The sequence below is a fragment of the Heptranchias perlo genome, chromosome 26, assembly GCF_035084215.1.
Source record: "Heptranchias perlo isolate sHepPer1 chromosome 26, sHepPer1.hap1, whole genome shotgun sequence".
Lineage (NCBI taxonomy): Eukaryota > Metazoa > Chordata > Chondrichthyes > Hexanchiformes > Hexanchidae > Heptranchias > Heptranchias perlo.
In genome coordinates, this window is record NC_090350.1 from 15038467 (window position 1) to 15051599 (window position 13133).

Genomic DNA, 13133 nt, shown 5'->3' on the forward strand with positions numbered 1-13133 from the left:
CTAACCCGTTGCCCCCCTCTCAACCAGTACCCACAATGCTGCTTCCTCTCCAGGTGGCCGAGTCTGCCCCTGCACAGGTGCAGGTGGAGCAGTCTTTGGCGGGGCCCTCAAAGGCTCCAAAACCCAGAGGACACAGGCCAAAAGCATCTAAGCAGTCCGGGCATAGATATGAGCAACCTGCCACTACCTCTGTTGCAGCTACAGGGGATGCACCACTTACAAGTAGCAGGAAGAGAAAGGCTAAGGATTTGTGATCACGAAGGTTATGCACAAGGATCTCTGACAGACTGTCATGTTCTTCATTTATATTTGGTTTTTGTTAAAGTCACATTAAATGTTATCATTCTCACCATTACTGCCACGTCTTGACCATTCATGACTGCCTTTTGTGATAATGCCCTTTCATGTGCTTCATCATGGCGACACTTGATGCCACCCCGTGGGTCACTTTACAGTGGGTGTAAGTGTAATTGCAGGACTGATTTGTGCAGGGTGGGGGGTGGGGGTGGGGGTGGGGGTGGTGGTGGTGGTGGATGGTGGTGGTGGGGGCTGGTCTTGGTGCTGGTCTTTCCAGGCGGTGTGAGGACTGGACTCCTCTCACTTTCTGATCTTACAAGAACCGTTCACATACGAGTGACTCCCTGGCCTCACGAGCAGTCAGGTGAACCGCTGCTCCGCCCGTTGGTTCATCCTCCTCCTCCTCCTGCTTCTGCGCCTGCTGCTCCTGCTCCTCCTTAATGTTGATTGCAGATGTGGATGCTGGATGAGGGGCCTCATTAACCGCTACCCCTCTCTGTTGCGCCATGTTGTGCAGGACACAATACATTACTATAATGCGACCCACTCTCACTGGTGCGTATTGAAGTGCTCCCCCAGAGCGATCTGGCACCAAAATCGCATCTTCAGCAGTCCTATCGCATGTTCAATTACGGACCTGGTGGTGATGTGGCTGTTGTCGTATCAACGCTGTTGCTCACTGATGGGGTTCCTCAGAGGTGTCATCAGCCATGTGTGCAGGGGGTATCCCTTGTTCCCGAGGAGCCAGCCCTTACGGGTGTTCGGTGCATGGAAGAGATCCGGGATGTTGGATTCCCTCAGAATGAACGAATCATGGCAGCTGCCAGGGAATCTCGCACACACATGAAGAAATCTTTTGCGGTGGTCACAAACAAGCTGAGCGTTGATGGAGTGATAACCTTTTCTGTTGATGAACAGTCCTGGCTCGTGTGGAGGTGCTCGGATTGCTATATGCGTGCAATCGATTGCACCCTGTACATGTGGGAAGCCAGCCACAGAGTGGAATCCCACTGCCCTCTCCGTCTGGCTGAGGTCGTCCATGGGGAAGTTGACATAGTGCGAGGCCCTGTGAAACAAGCAGTCGATGACCTGCCTTATGCACTTGTGTGCAGACAACTGAGAGACCCCGGTGATGTCACTGGTGGCACGCTGGAATTATCTGGAGGTGAAGAAGTCGAGGCCAGTAGTCACTTTAACATCGACGGGTAATGAGATGCTGCCAGGCCCAGCCAGGAGCAGCTTGGCATGAAGGAGGCTGCAGATGTCTACAACCACCTGGCGACTCACTCTCAGCCTCTGTATGCACTGCTCCTCAGGGAAGTCCAGGAAGCTGAGCCTCGGTCTGTAGACCCTCTGACGAGGGTAGTGCCTCCTGCGATGTCGGTCCCTCTGTTGTCCTCCTCTGTGCTCTTGTGCAGGTGCCTGTGGTGCAGCACTGTGTTGTGGAGCTGCAAGTGGTGGAGGTGCACACCGTGCCTGGCGAGGATGGTGATGTTCCTTGTCCTCGGATGTAGTGGTGAATGCAGCCATCCCGCCCCCATCCTGATGGTGTCAGTTTGAGGGGGTCCGAAAAGTTGGTAAATATGTGTAAACAGAACAATTCTGAGTGGAAACCAAGAATTTTCAGTCTAAACACAAAGATCTGCCAGCCAAAAGTTTGTCTGAGAGAACTGAGTGCCCTGCTGCAATAACTCACCTTTTATCTCCGTCTGTCAAACAGGGATTTAAATGTCCAAATGGCTGCCGGCTAAAACCCAACTACTTTCCAATGCCATGTTTCACATATTGAGGCAGCGTTAAAATCTCTTGCCTTCATTGTTAATTGGATTGATGGACAGTTCAAGTATTTTAAGTACTTGATTTACTGCTTTAAATATTGTCCCGCCAGCTTTAATTGCACGTTCTTCGGCAGGTTGGAGCCTGGATTCCCGCCCGCTCCAATAAAAACGATTTTCTTTGCCCTCCCACCCTGCCCCCAATGCACCAGCAGATTTCTTTTAAAATTGTGCCCATGAAGTGGGAGGTTAGAAGAATGTTTTTCACACAAAGCATTATTAGAATATGGAGTGTAATTGTGCACGTGGGTTTTTGAAGCTGAGTCAATCATGGCATTGAAGAGGATTTTAGAAATACACTGGACAAATATTTAAGGATACAGGGAAAGAACAGGTAATGGGATTACAATAAAGAGCTCTCTTGTCCTGGCACAGGCAACATGAGCTAAATGGCCTCCTTCTCTGCTGAGATTTCTCTGATTCCATGTTTTCTCTGTGACAATACAGAATTTTTTACATGTATCTTTAACAACTATTTTCCTTCATCTCCATGCATGTCCTTACCTTTGTCTTCTTTACGTCAAGCAGCTTGTTCCAAACCTGAAGCTGTGGAACAGGAGCAGCTCTGAGGAAATTCTCGGCCTTTGTCTATAAGATACACTTTCCGATCTGGGAGGACAAATTGTGATAAAGCTTGCCATGATAACCAGTGATCACAGCGTAGAGGATATGTGCTACAGGGGGCAGGGAACAGCTGAATTCTTCTTCTAACAGTGTGAGCTCCCGTGAATAAGATCTGTGTGTTAGATCCTGCCACATGGTTTAATTGTAATGTTAAGCGTGATGTGCACATTAATATTCTTTAATTATATTGATGTATATTCTTAAAGAAAGCCACCCAAGGTAACTTTCACTCTAATAGCAGGACCCTGACACAAGAGCGTCCAGTGCTGTTCTCTGTTATAACAACAGGTATTTAATAACATCAGAAACTTAATCAAGATCGCAATTGGATCCAACCAACCAGAAGGCCCTCACAGTCCCGCAATCATGGCATCTGGTGATTCCAGGGATTTTGTCTCCGCGGCTACCTGGAAGTCTATTCCATGTGTTGATCTCTCTTTGAGTGAAGGAAAACTTCCTGTCTTAAGTCCTAAATTTGCTGATCAGTAGTTTGACCCACCATCCCCTTGTCTGAGTCTCTCAGTTTAGCTGGAAGTAATTTTCTCAATCTATCTTTTCTATATTGTTTACCGTCTTTACATTTCTTTTGGGTCACCTCTCAGCCGTCTCCTTTCAAAGCTGAAAAACTCTTTGTTTCTCCCGTCTCTGCTCAGAATTCAGTCCGTCCACAGTGGGAATCAGCGTTCTGGCTCTTCTCTGAACAATCAAAGCCTGATTGTCTCCCAGAGCTGGAAATAGTACTCAAGGTACGTTCTGACTAGGATACTGTACAGATAGAGCGTGACCGTCTGACTTGTACAGTACTGTTTTGGCCATGTAGTTCATCATTCTATTTGCTTTGTTGATTGCTGATGGTTGAACATGTTAAGCACTGAATCTATTAAAACCCCAAGATGTGTTTCAAATTCACCCATAGCTAGTTCTACACCAATGTTTCACACTTGTCAGTATTAAATTTCACCCAGCCACTGTTCCATTCATTTACATATTGGGGGTTATTTTAAACCCCCAGGACGGGCAAGGAGGGGGGGATAAAAATTAAAAAAATCTGAAACCCGACCTCGACCCACCTCCAATGTGCCCACTTCCGGTTTTATTGGAGGTGGGTTGGGGGCGAGTGACTAACCTGCTATCCGGAGGCGAGTCCATCCTTAAAATATTTTAATGAGGCTACTTGCCTTAAATTTAACCTCTGTCTCATGTTTAACTCCCGGGAGCCAGGTTTCTCGGGCGTTGGGAAACCAAACAACTGAAGGGAGGCAAGAACGGCTGGATGCACTGCTTGTGGGCCAAGGGGAGCAGGAGTGCTTCCCCCCCACCCACCGAGCTAACCTGTGAACCACCCCCCAAATCGGACCCCTTCAATCGGCCAACCTCACATGCCCAGCGATCGGACCCCACTTCCCCTGCAATCGGACATCCCCCAGATCCCCGCCCCGCGACCCCTACCCCGATGTCCGCCTCCCCACGTCCAACCCCCAGTCGCCCCCCCCCCTCCAGATGTCCGACCCCTCCAATGTCCGACTCACCTCCCTTCCTCCCTCCGCTTCCCGGCTGCAGCCTGGTGTCGCAGGCCTTCCTGCCCGACAGTCAGCCAGCATCTCAATCTGGCTGACTGCGGCAGGGAAACATTTGGAGACATTTAAATCAGGCACGGCAGGACTTCCGGGAAACATTTATTTCCGGGTTTCCAGACCGCTAAACCTCCCCCACCCCCCTCCCAATCCCTCTCCGCCTCCCGTAAATATCAGGGCCATTTTGTCCAAATCACTTTGACATTCCTGAGCTGTTACTGTATAATTAACTGATCCTTCTAGTTTGGTATAATTTGCACTGAGTTTCTGGATCCAAATTGTTAATATAAACTGGAAACAATAAGGGCCCGGACAGCTTCCTCTACGCTAATATAACAGGTTTAACAAGTACCTACTAACTTTTGGTCTTCAGCTAATTTCTTATTCATTCTCAAGTTTTATCCTGAATTTACACTGCTTTGAGTTTAGCTAATAGTTACTGAAAAGCTTTGTTAAATGCCATCATATGGCTTTCTGTGCTCCACTTGGGATGTCACTTCCTCAAAAAGGTTATGGAGCTTGGTCAGATAGAATCTTCGCCATCTGAATCCATGTTGCCTGCAGCATACTAGATTATTATCATACAGGCAATTCTTAAATTACTCCTCTTAATCAATTTTTTTTTTATTCGTTCATGGGATGTGCGCGTTGCTGGCAAGGACAGCATTTATTGCCCATCCCTAATTGCCCTTGAGAAGGTGGTGGTGAGCCGTCTTCTTGAACCGCTGCAGTCCGTGTGGTGAAGGTTCTCCCACAGTGCTGTTAGGAAGGGAGTTCCAGGATTTTGACCCAGCAACGATGAAGGAACGGCGATATATTTCCAAGACGGAATGGTGTGTGACTTGGAGGGGAACGTGCAGGTGGTGTTGTTCCCATGTGCTTGCTGCCTTTGTCCTTCTAGGTGGTAGAGATATCAGGTTTGGGAGGTGCTGTCGAAGAAGCCTTGGCGAGTTGCTGCAGTGTATCCTGTGGATGGTACACGCTGCAGCCACTGTGCGCCGGTGGTGGAGGGAGTGAATGTTTAGGGTGGTGGATGGGGTGCCAATCAAGCGGGCTGCTTTGTCCTGGATGGTGTTGAGCTTCTTGAGTGTTGTTGGAGCTGCACTCATCCTTGTTGGAGATGGTTATTGCCTGGCACTTGTCTGGCGCGAATGTTACTTGCCACTTATCAGCCTAAGCCTGGATGTTGTCCAGGTCTTGCTGCATGTGGGCACGGACTGCTTCATTATCTGAGGGGTTGCGAATGGAGCTGAACACTGTGCAATCATTTCTGACCTTATGATGGAGGGAAGGTCATTGATGAAGCAGCTGAAAATGGTTGGGCCTAGGACACTGCCCTGAGGAACTCCTGCAGCAATGTCCTGGGGCCAAGATGATTGGCCTCCAACAACCACTACCATCTTCTTTTGCGCTAGGTATGACTCCAACCACTGGAGAGTTTTCCCCCCAATTCCCATTGACTTCAATGTTACTAGGGCTCCTTGGTGCCACACTCGGTCAAATGCTGCCTTGATGACAAGGGCAGTCACTCTCACCTCACCTCTGGAATTCAGCTCTTTTGTCCAGGTTTGGACCAAGGCTGTAATGAGGTCTGGAGCAGAGTGGTCCTGGCGGAACCCAAACTGAGCATCGATTCTCCAGCACTTTATCCATGAAATGGAGCAGAAGGTCCAATAGGCAGATGAAAATTTGCACCCTAGCGTTCATAGTACAAAGTGAAACTAGTGAACTCGTAGCAAGGCATGGGTTAATTAAAGATAGTGAGCATATGTTGAAGCTCAAGTTGTGATTGTCTACTTTATTTCAATTGTTTTTGAGGAACTCAGAGTGTATAAATAAAAGAAATGGGACGGATGTTGTATTTATGGATTTTCAAAAGGCAATTGATAAGTTGACAAAAAGCAGACAATAATGTTTTCTGGATCTCCAGGATGTGGTTACTGGTGTGTCCCAATCCCTCAACCTGCCCATACTCCATGGGCAATACCAGCACTATGTAAAGGTATCCTCATCTGCCCTCAGATAAAATGCTGCAAAATATTGGGAAAGATTTTACTACTATTAGATTGCGGTTTTTTTTGCTACTTAGACTATTCCAAAGTGCTTTAATATTGTAGTAATCCTCCAACCTCTCCCCCCCCCCCCACTCCCCCCACTATTTGTTCTTACACAGCAAGTGAGAGGCATGATGCAGGTGGAGGGCTGTCTCCTGCACACTTGGCACACGACTCCTCTCAGGAACTCATGCTCATCAGCTAAACTGCATTACAATCAGATTCAAGCTCACCTAGAGCTCTCATCGAACAGACCAGTGGAGTCCTCAAGCAATAAGCTGTCTACACAGGTATGGTGGCTTCCTGCAATACTATCCTGTACGATAGTGGTTTGTTGTACACTGCAGAACTTTGCTCTGCAACATGGAGCCACCATTGGAAAAGGACCTTCAGCATGATGAGGGAGAGAACACTGATGACGTAGAGGATGGCGAAGAAATGCGAGGGGTCCAACACTCGCCTGCAGCCAGAGCTCTTCAGCAATAGCGTGTTGAAGAGTTCTTCAGAAAGGATTATAATTTTACAGCCTTATACAAGTGCCTAACGCAAATTAGCAATCCTGTGTGAGCCACTAAAGACTGTCTTAAGTACTCTTTCATCTAGTCTAGTACTCCTACGAGGTGGTCCCCCAGTGGTTTCAGCATGGGAGGTGGAAGACTTTTGTGGTTCAGTTAAGGGCTCGGAGATGTTTGTGGTCAGTACCCCTCTAAAAGCTGGGACCTGAGAGAGCCTGGCAGCAGACAGTAGCAACTCGGAGGCTGCCAGAGCAGTCTGGTCCAGCTGGCTTTCTGGCAGCAGGGTGGGCATTGATTGAGGGGATGGCGAGGGTCCAGACATGCTGTCATTCTGAGAAATGGCAACACGCTCCATTCCCATTGCGCAACTGCAGCTGCTATTGGGCTGAGGCTCAGCGCTCTCACTGATCCGTGGGAGCGCAGATTGTAGGACATCTGTGACCCGATTGAAGCACCAACCCATTCAGTCTCCCAGTCTGTCCGAGGAGGAGATGGTGAATCATACAGCCTGCATGACGTCATTATGAACATCGCTGAGAAATGCTGCTACTGGTGCCACAGACTCCTGCAAGGAAGGATGATCCACAGTGTTCATTGAGGTGACCAACACTCCACGGTTGACTGCAGATTGTTGATGACATGCACCAGAACAAGTTGGCAGTGGAGTCCTTTACGTTCTCGGACATGTTACGGATGCTGTCTGGTAGGCGGTCCAACACATTGAGCAATTGTTGGTGCACAGAAAGCATCTTTCTTTTAAAGATTGGGCACCTGAAGTCTGTACCTCCATCCTCTTCAACAGAACTCAGGTGTGAGCTTGCCCTCCGTTGAGTCGTTTCCTCGGCTGTCCTTTGCACCTGATTATTTGTGCTCAGTGAATCCTCCAGTGCAGACCCCTCACTATCTGTACCACGTGAGGTGCTGATTTCTGTGCTTGTGCTGTAAGGGTAAGAATGAGTGATGGTGCATCTCCAGGAGGGTCTAACCGCTCCCCACCTCTTCCCTTCCTTCCCACCTGCCTTTAAATAATGGCTGCACCATCTGATTTCCTGTCCTCCCAATGGGAGAGCTGTCTATAAGGAGCACCATTAGCACTGGCAGCTCGTTGATTCAATTTAAATGAGGCCCAATTACGAAAATTGATTGCGTCTGCTACCAACTGCTTCGATATATGCCAGAATCGAAAATCGCCCCCTAAATTTTTTAAGTATTAAAGAAGAGTGACTAGTGTGTACCTTTGTAAGAGTTTCTTTAATTAAAGAGTTAATTCTTGCAAGATGTATGCACAGTCTGATTTAGTTAGGTGCCACTAATTAAGTACCTTTGTACCGGCTCAAGCCTTAATACTGAAGGAACAAAATTGATTGATGTGTCACTGTGCTTGGATTGATAATGCCTTAAAACGTCTTCAGGTCAATTAACAGCATGAGGTCTCCCGCCTGGTGATTTAAATGCTAGGAGAAAAAAGAAAGGAAAGAAATAATTGGGTGTGTTTTTTTTGCAAATAGAAATCTGGCAATTATACTTTCTAAGATGTATCTCGTTGAATGATACCTTTGAAGGTGATCCATGTAGCTGAATTGGTCACTTTGATTGGTTAAGTCACAATTTAAAATATTTAAGATCAGACATTTTTCGGCTAATTCAAGGAGGTTCCTGGAAGTAGAAAGACATTTTGAAAAAATGTAAGGTTTTTGGAGGAGATTAGAAGGTTCTAGAAGTTGAAAGAACAATTTGGAAGATTTTAGAAAACCTTTGAAGGAAGTTAGAAGATTTCATAAAATTAAGAGAGGGCTTAAGAATCTAAGCTAAAAGGCTCAGAAAAGGGTAAGCAGTTTTGGATGAAGGCAGAAGTTCAGAATGTGTTCCAATAATTAATTCAATAGCATAAATTTCTAACCACAGGAAGTGTAGTGTCACAGACAACAGAGAAAATAAAGCACACGCAAGGTTTGTCAAGTTAGCAAGAGGAGAAGAGAACTGAATAATAAAAAAATACCATGACCATGGAAGATGATTTGCCTCCGATGTAACCAAGAGCATCCCAGAGGAAGGTGGAACTGCCTGCTGCAGCAAGCCTGCTTATCAGTTACTCTTGGAATAATAACTGTGAACTTAACCTGACAAATTTTGGTTAAGGTTCCACAGCATATACTAATGACACCGAGCTTGTTGTCTTTTCCATCAATCCACACTCTCAAATTGCCTATCTGATAATTAAGACTTGGATGAGGCACAATTTCCTCCAGCTAAATGGCAGTAGAACTAATGCCATCCTCTTCAGCTCCCATCAGCATCTCCGTGCCTGTGACCTTAATTCCATCAACGTCCCCAGCTGCCATCTTAAGCTAAACCATGATGTTCTGCTTGATCCAGAGCTCAGCTGTGTCCCCCACATTCTTTCCATTAACAAAACCTCTTTCTTCCACTTCTGCAGCATTGCTCTCTCTCTCCTTCCGCTGTCAAACCCTAGTCCATGCCTTCATGGCCTCATGATTTGATTTCTCTAACATCCTTCCCACCTCAACCTGCCACAAGCTTCACCTGAACTAAGTCCCACACTCCCATCAACCCTCTTAGCCTCCAGCCCCACTAGTTCCTCATGCTGCAGCATGTTCATTTCAAAATCCTCATCCTTGTTTTCAGATCTCCCCATGGCCTCAGGCATTCCTACGTTTGTAATTTCTTCTAGTTTTATGTAAGTACACAAAACAAATGTGCTTTTCCAACACTGGGTTTCTCGTTCCCTCCGTTCTATCTCTAGCACATGCTTAATCAGCTATTAGACTCCTGCGGTCTGTAACACTCTACCCAATTGCTTCTGCTTTTTCATCTATCTTCCTGCTTCCAAACACCTCCTCTTTGATCGTGACTTTGTTTCCTTATCCTAGTCTCTCCGATTTCTTTCCCGTTTTTCTATACTCGGTGTCCACTCTACGTTTTTCATTATTATAAAGTGTTCCTAAATGTCTTCTTGAACCCCCACAGAAATTCACCCACAATGGCTTCCCCCCAGCAGCTGGACAGATTGACAGGGCAGGAAAGCCAGCTAGAAGGCCGCAGTTGGGGACCATTGGGGACGGTCCTCAGCAATCGGGAAAGATCAGGGGTTGAAAGGGCGGGGGGGGGGGAGGGGGGTCGGACCGGCAATTGAGAGGAAGGGAAAGATTGTGGGGAAGAAGGGGGTGAGGGGCAGATTGCAGGACAGAATTGGGGGGGGGTGGTGTCAGTAGACCACAGGGCAGAAGGGCGGGTCGGCATATCACGGGGCAGAAGGCTTGGGATCGCAGGGTTGCGGGGGGGGGGTCAGCCGATCGCGACAGTGAGGAGAGCCGCAATCGGCAGAAAGTTTGCTTAGGGGGCCGGGGGCTGGGGGGAGGACTTCTGCTCCACTGGCCCACAAGCAGTAATATAAAAACCTCTTACCTGCTGGATCCAGCTGCTCTCGACTCCATTTCACTGCCACGTATCCCGAGCCCTGGGAAACCCGGCCGACCAGCGTTAAATTTAAATCCGGCTCCCAACTGCACTGCGGGAGCCTGATTTAAATATTATAATGAGGTGTCACGCCACTCGAAAGCGGGACACAGACACAGCTCACAACCCAACGCCATAAAAACGGGAATGAGCGCGTACACGGCGGGTTGGGGATGAGTTTTGCAATTTTTAACTTTTAACTCCCCCGCTGCTCTCCCGCCCCCATGGGGGAGTTAATATCGACCCCATGATGATTTAGATTCTGTTCCATAATGATAAATATTAGTTTACTTTCATTGCAACCACCAATAATGAATCTTGTGATGGTAGCAATCATATTATTAAAGATATCGTTAAATAAAGCCATGTCGCTAATGCATCTGTGTCCAACTCTGTCTTTGATCCCTTTGGCAAATAAACTTGAGTCAGTGTTGTATTGTGGACAGACCTCACCTGCTTAATAATCAGTAACTTTTAATACTAAGTTATATAGGACAGTTTGAACATAGGCATCCAATGTGAAACCCTGGTAAATGCTGAAAATTTTTTCCCAAATGTATATTTAACAAAATGGGGAAGGCCTGTCGGATATCCTGCAATTAGGATATATTATATATTTGAATTTCTTGAGCAATAGGGTTGATTTTAACTTGGCCCGTCTGTCAGAAATAGAATGGTAGCAGAGTTAAAATTGCTGTCCACTACTTCTCTCCCCATTTTGCGGCCATATTTACTAGGACCTTCTGCTGGGCAGCCCAGGTGCACACCTGAACCAGTCAGGAACCTCATTACTCCTTGCAAATCTTGGTCCTATGAGGAACTCAATGCAATTTAGAGGGGCAACTGAGCAGAGTGAGTGCCATGCGCACTCTGTCCAGTTGAACTGGGCAGTGAAGAGGAACAGGCCCCAAAAATGTAAGTAGATCATTATTTCTGTGGGGCAGGAGCAGGAGTGCTGTGCCGGGCTCTATGAGAATAATGTGCGTTTCTGCCACCCCAGGCTTACACCTCTCCGCGATCGTGGCCCCTCCCCCCAGCAACCTTGGACCTACCTTCCTGCTGGCTGGCTCTGCCTCTGGGCGAACCGATATTGAACCAGCCCAGAACTGGCAAGCTCCAGTGGGATGCCCGTTCAGGGAATGCAGCTCACAGGCAGCATGGTAATAAGGCCCAGCCATCTCAATGGTTTGCTGCCAGCAGGAATGGGCGAGCATTCTGCCTGCTTGTTCCATGACTGGAGTTAAAATCTACCCCAATATTTTGACATATTGTAGATATTGTGTGGGATTTAGTGTTCACATTGCCTATGCCTTTGTCCCTGAACTCTTAGGTAGTGGTCTTTCCCTGCTTCCATAAACTACAGGCATTTAAAACCAAAGATTAGCACCGCCTAATCATAACTTCTTGGTTTATTTTGTCTACTCTTTTATTCTTTCAACGCACATAAGTACAGGCGCTGGTCCTTCAAGCATGTTTTTCAACAATTTTTAAAAAAGCATTGTTTCTTGAACATACTTTTCACGTCGTGTGTGTGTGTGTGTGTGTGTGTGTGTGTGTGCGATGAATAAAAAAGGTTGTCTCATTTGAGACTTCAGTGAACAATAATTTGAGGGCACTTTATTGAAGAAAATACATGAGCATCAGCCTGAATCCAATTAAATCAAATCTTGTTTAACCAGGTTTTTGTTTGTTAAAATAGTTTACATTTGTGAATTCCTTTTGACTCTGGACTGTCACTGCCAGAAGTAATTCGAAAGTGGGTTAGTTTTGACTAATAGGGAAGACAATTTTTTTTTAAATCCTCCATTATGCAATATACATCCAGGCTGGTGTCCCATGCTCTCCAGTTTACCTATTTTAGACCATCTGGGAGCTAATTGGAGCTCTGTGAGGTTCATTTCTCTGTAAAGATTTTCATCACAGATTCATGATCAAAACTTATTGAAGAGAACTGTTAATGTTTTGGAAGTTTTATTGTTTTGGAACAGATGGTGTGAAGTTAAGTGAAACTATATAATCTGCTGATATGCTTTTAATTCTGTATAATCTCACTTAATAAACATGATGTGTAGTTTTTAGATTGAACTAGATAGTTTGTCAGTGTGTTTTCTGCTAATTTCAAAAGATCAGAAAGATATAGAATGCATATCTCAACAGAAAATGTTCACTGTTCACCCAATGGAATGTTTTTTAGTTATTTTCTGAAAAAGGCCAAGTTGGGGTTTATAGGCAGTGTGGATTTGCCTATGGAAGCTAATGTTTACATTGAGCATAAGTAAGAAGTATTAGGGAGACCAGACTGTAGTAATCTGCAAAAGTTATTCTGGGTGGGATCATTGTTACATGGTAGATTTCTGGGTTTAGAATCTTACATGTCCAATTTTCAGGATTCAAATGGATAAATGTTTTATTAATGATATTTTACCCCTAGATGCCTTTCTTGTGCCAGATACATGTTAAGATATTGTCCTGACAGAACACACCATTGACGTCTCCTGGGATTGCAGGAATAACATTTTTTTAATATTACAGCTGTGCGATTTGGACACTTTGGGGGTTTAATGTATCTTGGGTGGTTATGCAGAACGGGCGATAGCAAATCGACACCCCACCTGTTTTACACTCTGCCCAATTTTTATTTCCATTGGCTTCAACGAGGTACCTCCCAACATGGATTTCACCCCTTTTCATCCTTCGAAGGTTGCCTGAGGGTGTTACTATATTACAGGTATTAGTCGCAGACCAGTATCTAAATAT